The sequence below is a fragment of the Panthera pardus genome, unplaced genomic scaffold (assembly GCF_024362965.1).
Source record: "Panthera pardus isolate Hobbes unplaced genomic scaffold, ASM2436296v1 HiC_scaffold_20, whole genome shotgun sequence".
NCBI lineage: Eukaryota > Metazoa > Chordata > Mammalia > Carnivora > Felidae > Panthera > Panthera pardus.
This window is the reverse complement of record NW_026526766.1, coordinates 55,425,674-55,445,613: the sequence shown is the minus strand read 5'-3', so window position 1 is coordinate 55,445,613 and position 19,940 is coordinate 55,425,674. Positions and strand designations below refer to the sequence as shown.

The 19,940-nt window shown below is 39.0% G+C and overlaps 1 protein-coding gene and 1 pseudogene across 1 annotated transcript in view; one reads left to right on the top strand and one right to left on the bottom strand.

Moving 5' to 3' along the window:
• The window catches only part of UBE2R2 (ubiquitin conjugating enzyme E2 R2), a 115,600-nt gene that overhangs the window by 71,329 nt on the left and 24,331 nt on the right, over positions 1-19,940 (bottom strand). The gene's annotated exons all lie outside the window — the stretch shown is intronic.
• On the top strand, positions 9,578-10,078 carry LOC109252036 (60S ribosomal protein L27a-like; annotated as a pseudogene).

Genomic DNA, 19,940 nt, shown 5'->3' with positions numbered 1-19,940 from the left:
TAAGCAGCCAGATTTGTTGCATTTATATTATACTGAAGTGGACAAATGCCACCAGGTGGCACAAAACTGCAGCCAGGACCAGGTCAGAACTGGATCAAGCAGCTGGATACCTATAACTTCAGGCCAGCCAGAAATAACACTAAGCTTATATTTTATGTGATTAAATTTTTTGAACTCCACCCTATCTCATTATGGTAGAGTTTGACTCACCACCAACCAGATAATCATCCTAAACATTCTGAAATATGACCTTCCAGATTTAGATCACATTTTAACACTTTAATATACCATTATATTAAAATAAAATCAAACTACATCATTTATACCAATGTAATATATATGCATATAGTTTTATATCTGAATGCATACCATCATTAGCCATTGAATAAAATAATAAACTATGAATCCATACAAACATAAATAAATTGAAAGCTGAGTAGGAACTGAATGTTTATATAGCTTCAAAATAGTTTCCCACAAAATACTTATCCACTACAAAGGAGAAGAGTAACTTTATAGAAACCTGACATATCTTCTAAGTGACCAAAATGAACATCCTCAGTAATGAGACAAATCACAATCATATGCCACCTGAAATAAACATGAGGAAACATTACTAACTCAAATTGAGGGATATTCTACAAAATAGGTGTCCTATAACCATCAAACCCATCAAGGGCATTAAAGTCTAGAAAAACACAAGAAATTATTAGAGTCTGATATAGATTATAGGGACACAACTAAAAGCAAAAGCAACACATGATTCTGAATTCTTCTACTACAAAGAACAGTATTAAGAAAATTGGCAAAATTGAATGGGGCTTGAGGATTAGATGGTACTAATGCCTCAACATTAATTTCTTAATTGTTAATAGTTATATTGAGATTATACAGAATAATATTGTTTGTAGAAAATAAACTAAAATATTTAGAGAAATGGTGGGAAATTAGACACTGAGAATTTACTATCAAATGGTTCAGGAAGAAAGTTCTTGGAGCTTTTCTCCAAGTTTGTCATTGTTAAAAAAATTTTTTAAGTGATTCTTATGAGTGCCTATCAAAGAATATTCATAAATACATTAGAATGGTTGCCTAAGAGGGGGGTGCCTGGGTGGCTCAGTCAGTTAAGCATCCAACTCTTTAACTCAGGTCTTGATCTTACAGTCCTGAGTCCAAGCCGCATGTTGGGCCCAGTGCTGGCTCCATGCTGGGCCTGAAGCCTGCTTAAAAAAAAAAAAAAGAAAAAGAAAAAGAATGGTTGCCTAAGGAAAAAGAGGGAAGGAGAAGTGGGAATGGGAATAAAAAGAAATGGCTGCATACAAACCTACCTACCAACTACCACCAAACAAACAAGAAAAAGTCTGGTATGGGCAAAATAATGATAAAGAGCCATGAACTGACGAGTATGATTATCAACACTAGAACAACAACAAAAAACTGGTTTAAATAAATACTGGCAATATGTGACTGAGTCTGGGGGTAGAATTCACCTCAGGCATGGCTTTACGCTGAAAGTAAACATGGAGGCAACCAAAGACTCACTTACTCTTCACTTCTAAAACAGCTGAAAGAGACTGCTTTTGGGAGTAGGGATGGATACATATAAAACTATATATATTTTAATTATTTTTGTAAATGAAAATTAAATTTAATTAAAAGGAAAAAAGCAAGTGTCAAATCAGTAATATGACGGCAGTAAGAAATCTGGATTAGCAGGATTTGGAGGGACAGGGAAATTTTAAGAGGTTAAGAGTAAGCCAGAAGTCAGGAATCCAGATCAGCAGGTCAGTGCCGTCATCAGACACCAGGACTGAGAAGAAATTTGTTATTGCAAAGGGCATCTAAACCGTCATGAGTTCTGTAGCTCATGACGCCAGCTGCAATCAGAGCACAGCTGGTCTGGTATTATGAGATGAAGAGTAAATACAAGTGACTGAGAAATGAAGTAACTAATGCCACCCTCGTTACCAGTTTCTGATGTAACTGTCCTTGCAGCTATTGCCACTTTTTGACACCCACAGAATCAATGCATCCCTAACTCCCAGGAACAACCTCTGGGCTCCAACCTCTTTCCCCCAGCCCAAATGCCAGCATGTGCTCCAACTCTAATTCTGAAGTTCTTGTTCTAAAAGTATATTTCGTTTCTTCTTGCAATGGCCAATGTCTTTCTGAAGGCTATACTGTTCCAAATTCCAGCAGCAGGGGTCTATCTGATCCCCTCATGAGACAACATCCTGACAAACTGTCTTGTCTGAACATCCAGCTATCCTGCTTTGGGAGGCTTGGGCAAAATACAATTAAGACAGACAGACTTAATAAGCTACAAAATCAGGAATACAGACTAATCTGTATTAGACCTTGGACTACTAAACGCCCTGTGAGCCTTAGTTTCCCCACATATATAGAACTGTCCAGTAATATACCGCATGGGATTGCTATAAGAAATAGTGCAGTAGCAGCTCTCAGTGAGTGCTTACTATGTGCCAGGCACTGTTCTAAATTCTTTACATATTAATTCACTTAATTCTTTTTTTTTAATGTTTGTTTATTTTTGAGAGGTGGAGAGGGGCAGAGAGAGGAGGGAACACAGGATCCAAAGCAGGTTCTGTGTGGACAGCAGTGAGCCTGATACGGGGTTCAAACTCACAAATGGTGACATCATGACTGAGCCGAAGTAGTACACTCAACTGACTGAGCCACCCAAGAGCCCCTATTAATTCATTTAATTCTTAAAACAACCCTGTGAGGCAGGTATTGTCATCAAACTCCTTATTACAAAGAGGAAAATGAATAAAAAGAGTTTTAGAAACCTGCACAAGGTCATACAGCTAGTAATTAACAGAAGTCTGGATATTACATATATGTATATTCCCCTTAGCACAGGGCATGGCACATGTTAACCTCTTCATAAACAGTAGCTATAGGTGCCTGGGTGGCTCAGTTGGCTAAGCATAAACAGTAACTGTCATTATCTTTGTTAATTCTCTGTTGAATTATACAATTTTCTCAGATTAAGACTCCTTAGCCTGGGAGGCGCCTGGGGGGGCTCAGTTGGTTAAGTGTCTGACTCTTGATTTCGGCTCAGATCATGGTCTGCACCAATAGCATGAAGCCTGCTTGGGATTCTCTCTCCCCCCACACCCCTCTGCCCCTCTCCTACTCATGCTCTCTCTCAAAATAAATAAATAAACTTAAAAAAAAGAAAAAAATCCTATTTGAAATAGCAACAATAAAAAACAATTACTTAGCAATAAAATTGAATGTACAAGATTAATATGTAAAGAAAAAGGATGAGGATACTCTTTAAAGACAAGGAAAGGGGTGCTGCAAGTTAAGCATGATACCGTGAAAATGGTATCTAGACACAGACATTACACCCTTCACAAAAATTAACTAAAAATAGACCATAGACATAATGCAAAACACAAAACCATAAACTAGAACATAACACAGGAGAAAAATCCAGATATCCTTGGATTTGGCAATAAATTTTTAGATATAATGCCAAAGGCCCAAAAGAAAGAACTGATAAGTTGGACTTAATTAAAATTAAAAAGAGTTCTGTGTAAGATGCTGACAAGAGAATGAGAAGACAAGCCATACACTGGGAGAAAATACTGGTGTAAGACACATGTAATAGGGCTGCCTGGCTGGCTCAGTTAGTGGAACATGTGACTTTTGATCTTGGGGCTGTGACTTCAAGCCCCACGTTGGGCATAGAAAATACATTAAAAAAAAAAAAAAAAGGCACATGGGATAAAAGACTACTCCAAAATATACAAAGAACTCTTAAAGCTCAACAATAAGAAAATAACATGATTTAAAAACAGGTAAAAGATCTGAACAGAACTCTAAGGACACACAGATAGCAAATAAACATATGAAAAGATTTCTCAACATTACACATCATTACAATTACAAATTAAAACAATGAAATTCCACTAACACCTATTAGAATGGTTAAGATCCAAAATACTGACAAAATCAAATGCTGACGAGGATGTGGAACAACTAGAACTCTTATTCATTGCTGGTGGGAATGTAAAATGATATAGCCACTGTGTTGGGCAGACTCTTACAATTAAACATACTCATACAATCTAGCAATCATGTTCTTTGGTATTTAAAACCCAAATCATTTAAGGGGCCCCTGGGTGGCTCAGTCAGTTGGGCGTCCAACTTCAGCTCGGGTCCTATCTCATGGTGCTTGAGTTCGAGGAGCCCCACATTGGGCTCTGTGCTGGCAGCTTGGAGCCTGGAGCCTGCTTGGGGTTCTGTGTCTCCCTCTCTCTCTGCCCCTCCACTGCTTGTACTCTATCTGTCTCTCTCTCAAAAATCAATAAAAAACAAACAAAAAACCCAAATCAGTTGAAAACTTATGTCCACACAAAAACCTGTACATAAATATTAACAGCAGCCTTATTAATAACTGCCAAAATTTGAAGCAACCAAGATGTGCTTAGTTGGGTAAATGGAAGCAAACTATGGTATATCCAGACAATGTATTATTACTGAATGCTAAAAAGAAATGAGCTATCAAGCCACTAAAAGTCATGGAGGATCTAAAATGTCTATTACTAAATAAGAGCCAATGTGAAAGGCTAAACACCAAATGATTCTAACTATATGGCATTCTGAAAAAGACAAAACAATAGAGATAGAAAAAAATCAGTGGTTGGGGGTGGGAGGGATGAACAGAAAACCACAAAGGATTTCCAGGACAGTGAAAATACTCTGTATTAAGGATCATACATGTCATTACACATTTGTGAATGCGCAATGCCAAGAGTGAGCCTGAATGTGAAATGGGACAGTAGGTGATTGTGAGGTGTCAATGTAGGTCCACCAACTATAACAAATGTACCACTATGGGAGAAGGTGGGAGAAACTGATAACGGGGAAGGCTATGCAACTCATGGGGTCAGTTGTATATGGGAAATCTCTGTACCTTTCTCCCAATTTTGCTGTGAACCTTAAACTGTTCTAAAAAAAAAAAAAATAGTCTTAAAAAAAAAAAAAATACAGGGACACCTGGGTGGCTCAGTCAGTTAAGCATCTGACTCTTGAGTTCGGCGAAGGTCATAATCTTACGGTTCATGAGATGGAGCTCTGTGTAGCATGGAGCTCGCTTGGGATTCTCTCTCCCTCTCTCTTCACTCCTTCTCCACTGGCTGGCACACACACATGCTCTCTCTCTCTCTCTCTCTCAAAATAAATAAAATTTTAAAAAAATACAATTTACAAAAGAAAAAGAAAAAGAAAAAAAAAACAAATAAATAAGAGGTCTGAAAGATATATAAAAGAAGCTCTGAATAAATGAAAGGTCATAGAAAGATTTTAATATTGTTAAGATGTCAACTCTTTCCAAATTAACTGTTAGATGTAATGCAATGACTAAAAACAACAAACAAAAGGTACTAAACGAATTTTGGGGAGACCCAGCCAATTTGATCCAAAGGTTCCTACAAAAAATAAGGAAGAACAGCCATGAAATTTCTCAGGAAAAACAAAAATAATGAGTGGAAAATAACATTAATAGACATTAAAAATGTACTCTAAGCCAAAATAAGTCAAAGTAGGTAGAGATTAATGAACAAACAGAAACAGACCCAAGTAAATGGGAATTTGGATTATGATAAAGGTTGCATTACAACCAGTAGAAAAGAATAGATTATTCAGACTAACTTTTTGCTGTAAGTGCCCTTTTATACCTTATGAGTTTTGTACCAAGTTATCTTTTTTTAGTATTATAGATTGAAGTCATAGCTCCTATTTTTGCTCATCCTCAGACCCACTAAAAGTTAAAATATAGGATTTTTTTTTTTAAAGCATACACCCACAAGGACAAAGACAATGCCCAAAGAGACAAAGCAATTAAATTTTGGACAGTAGAAAACAGATGGAAAAGAAACAAATTATTCCAACTGGCCAGAGAAAGCTGTCTTAAACTGGGAGTGGAAAAACAGAGAACCAACATTATACATACAACGACCTCCCCTCCCCCAAATCTTGAAAACTGGAAGCATCAAGTAGCTCTGGAAGTGGGAATAGGAGAGAGCTAAGAGAAGGAAGGCTGCCTGAAGGTTTCTTTATAAAGCAGTCAGCTTCTCAAATCCCCTCCCTGACTTATGCAGCTGGATGCTCTTGCCAGAAGACAGACGCTTTATTCTCCGGAGAAGGTCAAAGTCTTTGAGTTGGGTAACATCAGGCTCAGTGTAGGGTTGTAACTCCATGCTGCAATCAGGCAGTGGGCAGTAAGTAAAAGATAATATGCTATAACCTGACAACCCTAGTCATCTTCCTCAGGTGGCTCACAGATAGTTGGGAGTTAGTCTCTTACTCTCCAGACAGAAAACCGTTAAAGGCCTCCACTGAGGAAACTCACAGGCCCAAAAGAAAGGCCTAAAGATAGTGACATTAAGAGGTTCCATTAGAAAAAGGCTAGCCAGATCATATGTTAAAAGTTGCCTGCCATCCATGCACTCAGAACTTGGCCAGCTTTTTGGTCACTCAGATATTAAATAGGAGACAATTCTCCTTCCAAGTAAGATACAGTAGGTCACAGACCAATGTTCTCACTGCAATGGTGCAAAGTGGCAGGGAGTGAGGGCAGTTTGCAAAAATCACATTTTTGGAAAGAATATGGAAAATGACAAAAGTAACAAGACCTATTTGAACTAAAATTTCAGAAAGAGGAAAGTCTTTCTTTTATAAGCCAGAAACAGATGGCCACTTTATTCATTTTCTTTTTCAGTGGTAGAGGGCATTTTGCCAATTGAGCAGGGGGAGGGGAGTGCTGAAAAAGGAGACTGGACATTGGTAGGGGGACTCTAAGAGAAAGAGAAATCAGTTTTTGGTGGTCACACAGGGTTGGAATGAAGGACAAGTGCTTAAAACACATGGACAATTTTCCCCTGGCTCTAGGGCATAGACACAAAAACACAAACTCCCTTCAGATTTTATAGCTGCATGGTGTCAGAGGTTTTATAAAAAGCTAGCTCAGAACTTCTGAAGGACAGAATTCCATCTCCTGTAGTCATCCAAAGCTGAGAAGACATAAATTCACCTCTCTCAAAGAAAAGTCCAGAGGAGCATACCAGAAACACTAGGGCAACTAGAGATGAACTAAGTCTTACTAAACTGTAACCCAAGCCCCAGTCTAAATTAATCCTTGCCTGGTTTGAAAGGAAGAGCCTGACAACCTATCTTCCTAACAGAGGGAAAGGGGAAAGCACCTTTGGATAAAGATTACCTCTGCCTCTCTATGGTTCTTTTATATGCATTCTCCAACATATAATAAAAAACTGACATATAGAGAGGCAGAATAATGACTGATAATCAAGAGAGGAAAAAGGTATAGAAACAAATCCACAGATGACCCAAGTATTCGAGTTAGTAGCCAAGGTCTTTAAAATGCCAAAGATTAGTATGTTAAAAGAAAATAGAGAAAAAGATGTGAATTAATTTTTAAAATAAACTTCACCAAATAACTTGAATCTAGTTTAAAAAGTCTAAACCTGAAATAGAGTATCTAGAACTGGGGACTCACTGGGTAGATTTAACTGCAGATTTGGAACAGCATCAAACAGGATTAGTGAACTCAAATTCAGGTCAATAAAATGTTCACAGTGAAGCACAGAACAGGAAAAAAAAAAAAAAAAAAAAAGGACAGAACAGAGTGTAGGAGATAGGTAGGACCTAATTACAAAAGGTCTAATCTATAAATGGAGATGAGAGAGACAGAACAAGGTAAAAGCAATATACAAAGACATAATGGCTAAGAATTTTCCAAAACTGATGAACCACACACAAATTTAAGAAGCTCAGTGAACTGGGGTACCTGGGTAGCTCAGCCGATTTAGCGCCAGACTCTTTAAATGTTTATTTTTGAGAGAGAGAGAGAGAGAGAGAGAGAGAGAGAGAGAGAGAGAGAAAGAGAGACAGTGAGCGAGCACAAGTGGGGAGGTGCAGAGAGAGAGAGAGGGCGACAGAGGATGTGAAGTGGAATCCACACTGACAGCAGAGAGCCTAATGCAGGGCTTGAACTTGCAAACCATGAGATCATGATCTAAGCCACCCAGGAGCCCCTTGATTTGGGCTCAGGTCATGATCTTATGGTTCGTGGGTTCAAGCCCTGCATTGGGCTCCGTGCTGACGGTGCAGAGCTTGCTTGGGATTCTCTCTCTCTCTCTGTCCCTCCCCCACTCATGCACGTGCACTTGTGCTCTCTCTCTCAAAATAAACTTAAAAAAAAAAAAAGCTCAGTGAACCAAAAGCAGGATAAATGCCAAGAAAACCACATCTAAGCACACCATAAAATGTTGAAAACAAAGAGAGAATCTTAAAAGTAGCCAGAAGAAAAAAAGACATTATCTTAAAGTGGCAATAATAGTACTGATAGCTGACTTGTCAAAAGGAATTCAGGAAGCCAATACATATACAATGGAATATTATTCAGCCATAAAAGAAAATCCTGCTGTTTGGGAGAAGATGGATGAACACTGAGGGCATTATGCTAAGTAAAGTTAAGTCAGACAGAGAAATACAAATACTGTATTATCTCACTTAGTTGTGGAATCTAAAAAAGCCAAAGTCACAGAAACAGAGAGTTGATTGATTGGTGGTTGCCAGGGCTTTGGGATGGGGGCGAGAGTGGGGGTGGGGATGGGGATGTTGGTCAAAGGGTACAAACTTCCAGTTGTAAGATGAGTAAGTTCTAGGGATCAAATGTATAGCATGGGGGCTATAGTTAACAACAATGTACTTGAAAGCTGCTAAGAGAGTGGATCATAAACATTCTCACCACCACAACAACAAAAACCTGGTAATTATGAGAGATAAAGGATATGTTAACTAACCACGTTGTGGTAATCATTTTGCAATATAATTGCACTGCACACCGTAAACTTTTACGTAACTTAAAGTTATATGTCCATTTTATCTCAATAAAGCTAGGGGAAAAAAGAAATTAAGGAAGCCAGAAAACAAGAAAATGATGATTTTGGAATACTGAAAGCTTCTTCTCTGGCCCACCCCCACCCTCCCACCAAAAAAGCTACAATTCTACACCCAGAAAAAAACAAAACAAAAAAAAAAAAACTTCAAAAAATAAAGATGTTTTCAGGCAAACGAAAGCGGAGATAAATTGTTGCCAGCAAATCTGCACTACATAATTTATTGAAAGCAAGTTCCTCATGCTGAAGGAAAACATCTAAGATAAAAGTACCACTGCAGGGGCACCTGGATGGATCAGTCAGTTGAGCATCCAACTCTTGATTTTGGCTCAGGTCATGATCTCACGGTTCATGGGATCAAACCTGCTGTCAGGCTCTGCGCTGACAACATGGAGCCTGCTTGGGATTTTCTCTCTCCCTTTCTCTCTGACCCTGCCCCATTCGCACTCTCTCTCTCTCTCTCTCTTTCAAAATAAATAAGTAAACAAAAAAACAAAAAAAGTACCCTGCAAGAACTGATGAAAAACAGTTGAAAGGGAAATATGTGGTTAAATACAAAGAATATTTGCGATGCCTAAAAACACATAAAATTCAAATTTCACTCTTTTTTCTGGGCCACCGATATGCCATCCAGACTGAGGAAGACCCAGAAACTTCGGAGCCACGTGAGCCAGGGCCACGTGAGCCAGGGCCACGTGAGCCACGGCCACCGCTGCATCGGCAAGCACCGGAAGCACCCAGGAGGCCGGGGTAATGCTGGTGGCATGCATCACCACAGGATCAACTTTGACAAATATCATCCAGGTTACTTTGAAAAAGTTGGTATGAGACATTACCACTTCAAAAGGAACTAGAGCTTCTGCCCAACTGTCAACCTTGATAAACTGTGGACCTTGGTTAGTGAGCAGAAACAGGTAAATGCTGCCAAAAATAAGACTGGAGCTGCTCCTATCATTGATGTGGTGCAATTGGGCTACTACAAAGTTTTGGGAAAGGGAAAGCTCCCCAAACAGCCTGTCATTGTGAAGGCCAAATTCTTCAGTAGAAGAGCTGGGGAGAAGATTAAGAGTGTGGGGGGAGCCTGTGTCCTGGTAGCCTGAAGCCTGAAGCCACATGGAGAGAGGTTCATTAAATACTAACCAGTACTTTTCAAATAAAAAAAAAAAAATTCAAATTTCAATATCCATAAAATAAAGTTTTATGGGAACACCATCACACTCATTTTTTTATGATTGGCTTGGCTGTTCTAATGCTGCAATGCAGAGTTGAGTAGCTGCAATAGAGACTATGTGGTGCCCTCTCACACTGCTGCATCACGGTGCACTATAAATTGCAGTGATGTAGTTGTATCTGACAGCATGGAGTGTCACACATACTGCTGTACATGACATTTTAATTTTATTTATGAGTGCATAACCCATCATGTCAAAACAAGAAAGTGCACTTTAAATGTCACACATCAAGGCACAGTGGAGTATGTTTTGTCATCAAATTAGATGGCAAAGCATTGTCTTTATTATGTAATGACACTATAACTATGCTAAAAGAATACAACATATAGAGACATTACCAGATTGTACTCATCATAAGAGTTCCCAACTCACAGGAAAGCATTAGAAAATCAGAAAATTTTAAATTATCTCATATTAATTTCTTCATAAAATGAAAAAATGAAACTGCAACCACACTATGTGTGTGAGTAGCTCATTTGTCAGCCTAGCAAGGAAAGCCATTTACTAATGGTGAGTTAATTAAATAATGTTTGATTACAGCAGTCAAGGAAATGTGTCTAGAGAAAACGAACTTAAGATTATTAGCCTTTCCAGAGAGAACAGTTGTTCAACCAAGTTGAGGATATTGGGAGCAATAGCAATAGTCAATTTAAAAACAAGGCAAATGATTTCTAGCAGGTTTCCTTGAATACAGGTGAGTTAACAGATGTTGCAGATTACTTATCAGTTATTTATTTGATCAATCAATACAGAGTTTGAGTAACTAAAAAATTAGCCTCTATGAATGCCTATGTGAAACTACTAGAGTAAAGAGTATTTTCAAACTTAAGAAATCATTAATTCAGTATAACCTGAAGTGGAATCTAAGAAATGCTACAAGCAATGGTGGTAAAATGTGTGTGGTAAGAAAAAGGCTTAGTGGGGACAAATTAACAAAACTTGTGAAAATGTAAAATGTATAAGGTATTTCAAGACTATGGTTATTCACTGTATTACTCAGCAGCAGGTATTCTCGGGAAAATATCTGAACCCATCATGTCTTATAGACCAGTAGTGCCAAAAGATAAATTTCATTTGCTTTCGGGGATTTCACCATCATTGGTTCCAAAACAGAAGCTGAATATCCTGACTTGCCCCACCGCTCAGCAGTTCCATGGCTTGGCAGTTTTACTGCCATTTTTTGAGCCCAAGGAATGGACTCAACATTTTTCTAAAGAAAAAAAATCAGCCACAACCATTATTGTAGAACACCAAATGGATTTGAAAATTTAGCTTTTGCTGAAAACTTGGTTTCTTGATGAACTTAAAATTAGCAAAAGACTGCTTATATAAAAACACACTGCAGGTAAAGCCTAAAATATTTTAATAACTAAAGCTATTAGAATCGTATGTAATGGCAAACTGCTTATATGCTTCCTGTTCAGTCAAAAATTAAGGTCTCCATTCCCACACAAATTTGCAAAATATCTATTTTCTGAGCTCAAAGGACAATTTCAGCAGTGTTTTTGGACCCTAAGTAAAACAGAAAATTCATATTTTATTTTATTTTTTAATTTTCTTTTTATTTTTACATTTATTTATTTTTGATAGGCAGAGAGAGACAGAGCGCAAGTGGGGGAGGGGCAGAGAGACACAGAGACACAGAAGCCGAAGTGGGCTCCAGGCTCTGGCTGTCAGCACAGAGCCCGACACAGGGCTTGAACTCACAAACCGCAAGATCATGACCTGGGCCAAAGTTGGACGCTTAACCAACTGAGACACCCAGGCGCCCCAGAAAATTCATATTTTAAAATCAATCCATGTATAACTGTGCAACTGAGGAGCTTCAACCTAACCTACAACTGGAAGTGACTAATCTGTACTATAATGATACACTGAAAGACAAATACCAAGAATCTAACAGAATTTTATAAATGCCTTCCAAGCGATAAATTATTTCAATTAAAATCATATACTCACGGATTGATGTTTGTATTTGGCAGTACCAATCTGTGTGTAGACTTTTTGAAAAGAAAATCTCATTCGAGATCAACATTAACAAATGAACTGCAATCAATCTTAATGATAATAGCTCTGAACCCCAATTAAGCATTATCTAACCCCCAAAATTAATTCCATTCTTCTCATTAGTAGACCTACATTATAAAAAATTATACTCAACTATTTACATTTTGAATTTTGTCAATAGGGTTTTGTGGAAGTTTGGTTTCTCTCGTTATGTAAGTAACTATGTAATAGTAACTTTGATTTTTTCCTTCTGGCCTACAAAGCCTAAAATATCTGCTATCTGGCCTTTTACAGAAAAAGTATGTCAACCTCTGAACTATGTATATAGTTCCACTGAACTCTATAATTGCTTATAGAACTAAAAATAGGTGATTAAAAGAATACAGTATGTAATATCAATGTAATCTGATGGTATAGATAGATAGTACAGCTCTACAGAGGAAATGGAGATAGCATATGCAAAATAATTTATGCAACTGCTCAGCAATCATATGGCTAACAGTATTATTAGTATTGCTATTCTGAGACTACTGTATAATGTGGGATAAAACAAATGAGCAATTAATAATGTGATATTTTAGGGGTGCCTGGGTGGCTCAGTCGGTTAAACATCCGACTTAGGCTCACTCAGGTCATGATCTCATGGCTTGGGGGTTCGAGCCTCGTGTCGAGCTCTGTGCTGATAGCTCAGAGCCTAGAGTATGCTTCAGATTCTGTGTCTCCCTCTCTCTCTGCCTCTCCCCCACTCGCCCTCTGTCTCTCCCTCTCAAAAATAAACATTAAAAAAATAATGATGATGACATTTTAATCCGTTATTCCCTATATCCTTAAGAACAGAATTTTGGGTATGGGAAAAAGGATATATAGATGTCATATAAAAGAGATTAAGTCTTAAAATGTGTGTGTGTGTGGTTGTGTGTGGAAACATGTACATACATCACTCCTCTAACTCTGTCTTAGACAAAATGATAACTCAGCAATGCACATACCTAATGCCCAGATGACATTCTCAAATATCATTTTCCACTAATAACTAGGGTGTCTTGGAGAAACCAGGTGGTTACCAATCTGGAGCAGGAAATGTAAAAGATAAGCCTCAAACACTTGGTCATACCCTATAGCAAGAATGCTATAAAGAACACCTGGAGTGGATCAAGTTATTCAAGAGCTAATGTAGTAGGCTTCAATTGGCCAACAGTAGGACAATCTGAGAATCAATAATGTTAATAATTACCATTGATTAAAACCCATCAGATGTTTGAATTCCTAAATTCACAATAACACTATTTTAAAAATAGTTCTTAGAGGATAATAGGGAACTAATCTGCTATCTTGAAAGAGATAAAGACATAGAACCAAGTATGTATCCTGTAGCTCTGGATAACTAGTAGATAAGCAGAAACATCTCTTTTTTTTTTTTTTAATTTTTTTTTTTTTAACGTTTATTTATTTTTGAGACAGAGAGAGACAGAGCATGAACAGGGGAGGGGCAGAGAGAGAGGGAGACACAGAATCCGAAACAGGCTCCAGGCTCCAGTCTCTGAGCGGTCAGCACAGAGCCCGACGCGGAGCTCAAACTCATGGACCGCGAGATCATGACCTGAGCCGAAGTCGGACGCTTAACCGACCAAGCCACCCAGGCGCCCCAGAGAAACATCTCTTAATAAAAGTATCCCAACTAGGGGCGCCTGGGTGGCTTGGTCGGTTGAGCGTCCGACTTCGGCTCAGGTCATGTTCTTGCGGTCCGTGAGTTTGAGCCCCGCGTCGGGCTCTGTGCTGACAGCTCGGAGCCTGGAGCCTGTTTCAGATTCTGTGTCTCCCTCTCTCTGCCCCTCCCCTGTTCATGCTCTGTCTCTCTCTGTCTCAAAAATAGATAAACGTTAAAAAAAATTAAAAAAAAAAAAAGTATCCCAACTAATAAATAAAAAAGAAATAACAGAATGTTACTGTTTTGCAACTATCAATAATTTAATTGATCTGGGCATTAAGCCCAACTGCTAACATGACAATAAGAGAGAAAACCAGTAACATAACTCCTGATTAAAGAACACAATACTGCCTACAGCAATGCCTAAAGGACTGAACCAGAGTCTGACCAAGGCTGTGAATCCAGCTACCAATTTGTAATAAACACAGAGGATGAAGGAACATGCTTAACTGCAACATGAGACGTGCAATCAGTAAAATTCAAACTTTGGCCAGGGTTCTTCAAGAGAAAAAAATGTAAAGAAAGAGGCAGAGGGGTAAACTGTAATTTAAAAAAAACTTTAAAAACCCGAAATTTTAAAAAATGAGTAACACGATAGTCTATGAATGCATACTTGGTGATAAAACTATAAAGAATAAGGAAATGATTAAGAGTCAGAACAATGGTTATCTGGGAAGGGGAAGGGGAAGAGGTTATAATCAAAACGGGACATGGGAAGGATTCCTGGATAGCTGAAAAATAGTTCTATTTTTTGACCTGGGTGCTGTAGTCTCATGAATATTTGCCTTATTTAAAAAAAAAAAAAAGGGGGGGGGGGGTTGAGAGGGCACCTAGGTGGCTCAGTCAGTTTAGCAACTGACTTCAGCTCAGGTCATGAACTGTTTGTGAGTTCAAGTCCCACATCGGGCTCTGTGCTGACAGCTCAAGGACTGAAGCCTGTTTCAAATTCTGTGTTTCCCTCTCTCTTTGTCCCTCTCCCACTCACACTCTGTTTGTCTCTCTCTCAAAAATAAATATTAAAAAGGTGGGGGGTGCCTGGGTGGCTCAGTTGGTTAAGCATCCGACTTGAGCTCAGGTCATGATCCTGTGGTCCGTGAGTTCCAGCCCCACGTTGGGCTCTGTGCTGACAGCTCAGAGCCTGGAGCCTGCTTTGGATTCTGTGTCCCACACTCCTCTCTGCCCCTCCCTACTCATGCTCTGTCTCGCTCTGTCTCTCATAAATAAATGTTAAAAAAAAATTTTTTTTTAATTAAAAAAGAAAAAAAGTGGGGTGCTTGGGTGGCTCAGTCAGTTGAGTGTCCGACTTCGGCTCAAGTCATGATCTCACGGTTTGTGGGTTCATGCCCCGTGTCGGGCTCTATCTCCACTTGCACTTTGTCTGTGTCTGTCTCTCTCTCTCTCTCAAAAATAAATAATATTTTTAAACAAGAAAAGGAAAAAAAGGGGGGGGGCACCTGGGTGGCTCAGTCAGTTAAGCATCAACTTCGGTTCAGGTCATGATCTCGCAGTTCCTGAGTTCGAGCCCCATTTCCGGGCTGACAGCTCAGAGCCTAGAGCCTGCTTTGGGTTCTAGCTCCCTCTCTGCTCCCCTCTCTCTCTCTCTCTCTCTCTCTCTCTCTCTCTCTCTCTCTCTCACACACACACACACACACACACACACACACATACACACACTCTTTTTCTCTCATAAATATTTTTTTTTAAAAGTGTGCATGTGTTTGAGATTTTCTGCTTATTTTACAAGGATTAAATACGTAAAACAACAATACTATTATTGCCTTAGAGGTTTATAAGACATGTGTAACTAAAGTGTGATATCAGTAGCACAAAGGGTAAGGAGGACAGACTGGAATTCAATTGTTATGTGGTTCTCACTTTTTTTGAAAAGCACCAACTCAGACTAAAATGTAGTAAGTTAAGAATGCAGGGGTGTGTGGGTGGCTCAGTGGTTAAGCATCTGACTCTTGATTTTGGCTCATGTCAAAATTCATGGTTCGTGGGATGGAGCCCCACATTGGGCTCTGCACGGACAGTGCTCAGCCTGCTTGGGATTCTCTCTCTCCCTCTCTCTCTCTGCCCCTCCCCTACCTGTACACATGTGCACTCTCTCTCAAAATATATAAACTTAAAAAAAATAAAGTATGCAGACTGAGGGGCACCTGGCTGGCTCAGTCAGAAGAGCATGCAACTCTTGATCTCTGGGTCATGAGTTTGAGTTCCACCTTGGGTATAGAGATTACATACATACATACATACATACATACATACATATTAAAAAAAAAAAAAAAAGGAATGCAGATTGAAATATCTAGGGCAGTGGTTCTTAACCAGGGACAATTTTACCCTCCAAGGAGACATCTTGTAATGCTTGAAGACTGGTTGTCACAACTGAGAGACGGCTGCTACAGGTACCTAGTGGGTAGCAGCCAGGGATGCTGCTAAACATCATACAACACACAGGATAGCCCCCTACCCCACAACAAAAAAATCACTGGCTCCAAATGTCAATTGTGTTAAAGTTGAAAAACTCTGATTTAGGATAACTGCTAAAAACAATTATAAGAATGTATAACAAAGAAGAAAAAATGGAATAATTTCACTTACATGAAGTTGAAAAATAGGCAAAACTAAATTATGATAGAAATCATCAAAATAATCAGTGGCTATAGGGTATTTTTAAGTTTATTTATTTTGGGGGGGGGGGGGTGGAGACAGAATCCCAAGCGGGCTCTGCACTGCCAACACAGAGCCCAATGTGTGGTTCGAACTCACAAACCGTGAGATCATGCCCAGAGCTGAAACCAATAAAACCAAGAGTCAGACGCTTAACTTACTGAACCATCCGGGTGGCCCCTAGGTTTTGTGTGTTTGTTTTGTTTTGTTTTTTAAGTAAGCTGTATGCCCATTGTGCGGCTTCAACGCAGAACCCTGAGATAAAGAGTTGCATGCTTTACCAACTGAGCCAGCCAGACACCCCTAATTAATGGTTTAGAGGAGTGAGGGTACAGACTTGGAAGGGGTACAAGAGTGCCTTTTGGAGCACTAAAAATGTTTTCTCTCGTTCTAGGCATACACTTTACTGTATATTAAACCTCAACTGAAAAAACAAAAAACAAAAAACAAAAAAAAAGACTACTGAGCAGATAACCAAAGATTACCAGACTTAAGGTAAAGTCTTTAACATGAATCTTTCTTATCAAAAACAACCTGGGGGGCTCCTGGGGGGCTCAGTCGGTTGAGCGTCCGACTTCGGCTCAGGTCATGATCTCACAGCTCATGAGTTCGAGCACTGCGTCAGCCTCAGAGCCTGGAGCCTACTTCGGATTCTGTGTCTCCCTCTCTCTCTGCCCCTAACCCACTCACATTCTGTCCCTGTCTCTCTCAAAAATGAATAAACATTAAAAAAAATTTAAAAAAAAAAACGTGGAAGAAACAGTCTATGAGGGAAAAATAAGCTTAAAAAAATAAATCACCATCTACCGCTACATAAAAATATACAATGTCTTCAGAAAGTTCGGAGAAAACACTGCAACCAAGACTCAAAAACAATGTTATTTTTAAAAATCAGGTATCAAGATAGAACTCTTTAAATAAAAACAGCAGAGATAAACATACAGAAATTCTACTCTTAGGTATTCTATTTACCCAAGAGATAAAAATGAATGTCCACTAAAAGACCTTAACAAAAATGTTCATAACAGCTTTATTCCAAGTAGCAAAAACTGGAAAAATGCCTATCAAACAGAGAAAGAGATAAACAAATTAGGGTATATTGATACAATGGAATACTACTCATCCAAAGGAACAAACTACATGTAACATATGTGAATCTCAAAAACAGTATGTTGAAGAAAAGCAGCCAAACCCAGGAATACATACTGTATGATTTCATTTACATAAATCTCTGAAACAGGCAAAAATAAAAGCTATAGTGATAGCAAACAAGAGTAGCTGCCTGGGATGATGTGGGGGAAAATTACTGGGAAGGGGTATGAAGGAACTGTCTGGAATTACGGAAATGTTCTATAATTTCACAGAGGTGGTGACTAAATGGGATTTGTCAAAATTAATCAAGCCACACCCTTAAAATCAGTACATCTTATTGTATGTAAATTATACTAAAAATGCTACATAAAACAAAAATGAATAACTCCACAGAAGGGGTGAAAGATAAAGGTGAGTTAATTATTTCTTTTTAAGTTTATTTATTTTGTGACAGAGTGTGAGCGGGGAGAGGGGCAGAGATAGGGAGAGAAAGAATCGCAAGTAGGCTCCTCGCTGTGAGCAGGAAGACCAACAAGGGGCTCATACAAACTGTGAGATCATGACCTAAGCCACAATCAAGACCCAGATGCCTAACCAGCTGAGCCATTCAGGCACCCAAGATTTTTTTTTTTTTTTTTTTTAAAGTAATCTCCACACCCAGTGTGGGGCTCAAACTTACAACCCTGAGATCAAGAGCCACATGCTCCTCCTACTGAGTCAGCTAAGCACTCCAGGTGAGGTAATTTTTTTAAAGTTTTTATTTATTTTGAGAGAGAGAGAGAGAGAGAGAGAGAGACACAGAGAGAGAGACAGAGAGAAGGGGGGGGGGGGGGCCATGAGTGGGGAAGGGACAGAGAGAGAGGAAGAGAGAATCCCAAGCAGACTCCACACTGTCAGTGCATGAATTTTATTCTGCATAGTTGCCTCATGAGATCATAATCTGAGCTGAAATCAAGAGTAAAAGTATAAAAACATGGGGCACCTGGCTGGCTCAGTGAGATCATGCAACTCTTGATCTTGGGGTAGTGAGTTCAAGCCCCACATTAAGGGTAGAGATTACTTAAAAAAACAATAAATAATAACAAAAATAAAAATACAAAGAAACTGAAAATCAGATAAAAAGACTTTTTTTTTTTTTTTTTTTTTGACAGGGAGACAGTGAGTGTAAATAAAGGAGGGGCAGAAGGGGAGAGAGAGAGAATCAGCAGGTTCCATGCCCAGCAGACAGTGAGAGATCATGACCTGAGTTGACATCAAGAATTGGATGCTTGGGGCGCCTGGATGGCTTGGTCGGTTAAGCATCCGACTTCGGCTCAGGTCATGATCTCACGGTCCGTGAGTTCGAGCCCCACGTTGGGCTCTGTGCTGACAGCTCAGAGCCTGGAGCCTGTTTCAGATTCTGTGTCTCCCTCTCTCTCTGCTCCTCCCCTGTTCATGCTCTGTCTCTCTCTGTCTCAAAAATAAATAAACGTTAATAGAAAAAAAATTTTTTTTTAAATAAAAAAAAAAAAAAAGAATTGGATGCTTAACCAACTGACCCACTCAGGCACCTCAAAGACAATGTAAATTAGAGATTAATCCAGGCAATCCAACATCCACGTAACAGGCACTTCCAAAAGATAACAGCAAAAAAAATTTATAGGAGAAATATCATTGAAATGAATCAAGAAAATTTTTCAATGCTGAAGAACACGAGTTTCCAGATTAAAAGTACCCATAGCAATGTGAAATTTCAGAACAGTGGGAACACAAAGATGATCTTGCAAATTTCCAGAAGAAAAGAATTCACATATAATGGGCAGGATTTAGAATGGTTCTGAATTTCAAAAAGCCCTTTTGGAACCAAGAAGATAATAGAGCAATAGCCTCAAAATTCTAAAGCTATGTGATTTCCAATCTAGAATTCTATACCCTGCCAAGCAACTCAAATTCAGTAAGAGCTCAAGTTAGAATAAGAGCTCTAGAGGGACCTGGGTGGCTCAGTCGGTTGAGTGTCCGACTTCGGCTCAGGTCATGATCTTGCAGTTCGTGAGTTCGAGCCCCACATCAGACTCTGTGCTGACAGCTCAGAGCCTGGAGCCTGCTTCAGATTCTGTATCTCCCTCTCTCTCTGCCCCTTCCCCGCTCATGCTCTCTGTCTCTCAAAAATGAATAAACGTTAAAAAAAATAAAAAAAAAAAAAAGAAGAGCTCAAAAATTCATGTGCTATGCACACCTCCTCAAAAACATCTACTGAAGGATATGATATACCAAAACATGAGAATGAACCAAAGA